We start from the raw sequence: 3,190 nt of genomic DNA on the forward strand, positions 1-3,190 counted from the left end.
ATCGAGAGGGAAAATGAATTCTAGACTTCTATTTAAGGAGTCACAGACCAAGAAGCAAGAGCTGCTAGAGTGCCAAATTGTGAAGTGGTTAGAAGGGTGTGAAGGAGAAAACATCTAGGAGAAGGAAGAATAGAGCACAAAGATTCTACTTCGACAAGTGGTCAGAAAGAGATTATTGCACTGGTACATTGAGCATGGAGACTCAAGTAGACTAAGCTTGAAGGGAGGGCAAGTAGTCAGAGTTGTAGAGACTGAAAGCTAAGCAATGATATGAGCTGAGAAGTGATCTGAGATCTACAAGTTGAGTTTTATTTTGTAATCAGGTCTAAACCCCTTATTTTTATTCTCTAGAAATTGTATCAGTTAGGGTAGAATAAAATCATATGGACTTAGGTTGGTTTAATAGCCATTTGTAAATTCTTTAACAGGGTGGCATTCCAAGTGAATGTTCTAAAGTCCCCTAACCGGGCCCACTTCTAACTAAGCAGTTAAATCCTTTAACTATGTCACATTTATACGTGTGTTGTAAGTCTCTGATAGGGCAAGCCTTTCATAGGGCATCACTTTAGAAGAGTGAGAATTGAGTAGCATGTTACTAGTGGTTTTTTCCAAATTGGGTTTCTATTTAAATCACTATGTTATGTGTTGATCTTTTTATGTGTTATGCTTGCATGTTGATTTATAGTAACTTGTTGAATAGGAAAATTAAAGCTTGGATAAATAAATAGTTAAATGGGTACACTTGCTGAAAAGTTTGAATTAGACATGTTGGACCTTGAATAACTGATTCACCCCCCCTCTTAGTAATTCTAAAGCATATCTAACACTTTCAAGGTTCATCTCCTTGAGTCTCCATGCTCGATGTACTAGTGTAATCACCTCTATGGTCACCTATCAAAGTAGAGTCTCTGTACTTTATTCCTCCCTCTCAATGCCTTCACCTTGACATCCAACCAACCACTCAACTTGGCTACTCTTGCTTCTTGACCTATAACTCTTTAAATAGAAGTCTGGAATACTTTTCCCACTTTAATCTTCCTGCTTTTAATTTCAGTTCAAATGGATTAGGTAAGATTCAATGAATCTACCCTTAATCTTGTTTCTTCCAAAAATATCATGAAGAATCCTCCTATTTTCACCCAAAAAAGGTTTACCTAAAATTCTATTCCACCAACTCATCATCCTTATCCTCCATCTGGTTCACCAAATTCAAGGTAACAAACTTGTTGGCTCAGATCTGGCGAATCTTTGACTTTTCAAATAATGTAGTAGCTTAGCACTATTGAATTTTTGGTGCTCGGCACATACTATGTTACTCGACACCTACTATGTTTTACTAATGCTTGGCACCTACTGTGGATTCGCTCAACATCAACTAAGTTTTTTTGATGCTTAGCACCTATTACTCACTTAGCACATGAACTTTCTCAACTTCTTCTATTTCACTTTGCACACACTAGATTTTGCATTTGCTTGGCACTTAATGATAATCTGCTTTGCATGAACTAGCTTGCTCGGCACCCATTGATGAACTTAGTCAAGCTTTGTAGATAGCTTTTTTACAACTTATTCTTCTAAGTCTAGCCAACCTCTGTATCTTCAAGTATATTGTCAATACATTATTTAACCATTATCTTAATTGATCCTTGTACATCATTACAAAACCATAACTCAACCTTTCCCTTAGGTGTTTTTATTACATCTTATTGATTAAATCCTCTTCATCAATCAACTAAGTGATAGTACTTGGATCTTAGAAGCAATTGGCATTCCAACAAATAGAAGGTTTGACATCAGTAACAAAACAATGATTGAAAAAATTCTTTATTAATAATATCCCTCTTTGCAAACAATCTTCCTTCTTCAAAAATGATCTTTTCAATCAGATTTCAACATAAAATATGTTGGAGAAGACTCCTTACTCCTTAAAGCTCCAATTTATGATTTGTGACCCTATTGATTCTATGAAAGATCATGAGTAGATATATTTTCTCTGTGTATATATAACACAACGTAAAAGTAAGAAAAATAAGAAACAGTTACAAAAAACCCCATTTCTCATATTACTTGATAAGAAATTGATAATTCATATAATATATAGCAATATTATAAACCTTTCAACTCCCAACATACCCTAGTTTTATAAAATATAATAGACATATATATCTACTACATTAATTGCATGACAACAGAAGATGAAAGGTAGAAATTTTTAGTCTCTTTCATGAACTGAAGGGAAACGTTCTTGGCCTTCTCTTGAGGAGGAACATCTGGTGTGAGTGGATTGAATTGGGCTCTCCAAGAAACAATGCAATCATCACCTTGTAAAGGAGTGAAAGTAAAGGTGACTTTATATGGATCATACATCTTCTTCAACTCCCCATCCACCACCTTGAAAGTTATCTCATATCTGTCATTCTTGTCCTCTTTCAACTTCTCTATTTTCTCTTTTCATTGGCTCACATAGTTATTCACAACTACAATTCAATCATCAACATAACCTCACCACATGAGCCTATATATTTATAAATAAGAATACCCACATATTCACATAACAAAAGACTTCAAAATTTTGGAAAATTCATAGATAGACTTAAAATATTTTTATATATTTTTTATTATACTTATAACAATTAGGATCTCTTATTTTCTATTGGGATGCTCTACCATTGTATTGCCAACTCTCTTAATGATTGGCCCATCTTTGAATCATCTGAGACTCATTTTTCAACCTCCCTTATCTCCTCTTATCAAATAAATATATATTAGTTCACAACATAATACATATACTTTATTAAAAACAAAAATTCCATTACTTGGACCTAATTTGAGCAACCTTATCTTGCCTAGTGTGCCATTACCTTCAATATATTGGGAATCAACCAAAAGATTAGGATTTACTTTTCTAGTCATCTCACTATTTCTATAAATTTCCCAAGCCTTGCTTGTAGGAATATTGAGCTTCACTTCCCCATTAAGAAATCCCATGCTTTCCATTTGTCTTTAAAGAAGAGAAATATTGCTCTGGTAACAACAATCTTTATGATGATGATTAAACAATGGTACATGCAATTTTATAGGTAACATCAAATGTTTTCTAGAAGAAGAACAAATGAAATAACTTTTACAAATGATGGTTATAGCACTATCTTCTCAATGTGTTAGAAAGTGGATTGGATGGACTGGGAGT

At 33.9% G+C, this 3,190-nt stretch overlaps 1 pseudogene; it reads right to left on the reverse strand.

Annotated features, from left to right (window-relative positions):
* Positions 1-2,169: 2,169 nt before the first annotated feature.
* LOC149560038 (MLP-like protein 43) lies at positions 2,170-2,988 on the reverse strand (annotated as a pseudogene).
* Between the last annotated feature and the right edge of the window lie 202 nt (positions 2,989-3,190).

This window comes from Cupressus sempervirens, chromosome 4, assembly GCF_028749045.1.
Source record: "Cupressus sempervirens isolate cs-2001-9-10 chromosome 4, ASM2874904v1, whole genome shotgun sequence".
In the NCBI taxonomy this organism is placed as follows: Eukaryota; Viridiplantae; Streptophyta; class Pinopsida; order Cupressales; family Cupressaceae; genus Cupressus; species Cupressus sempervirens.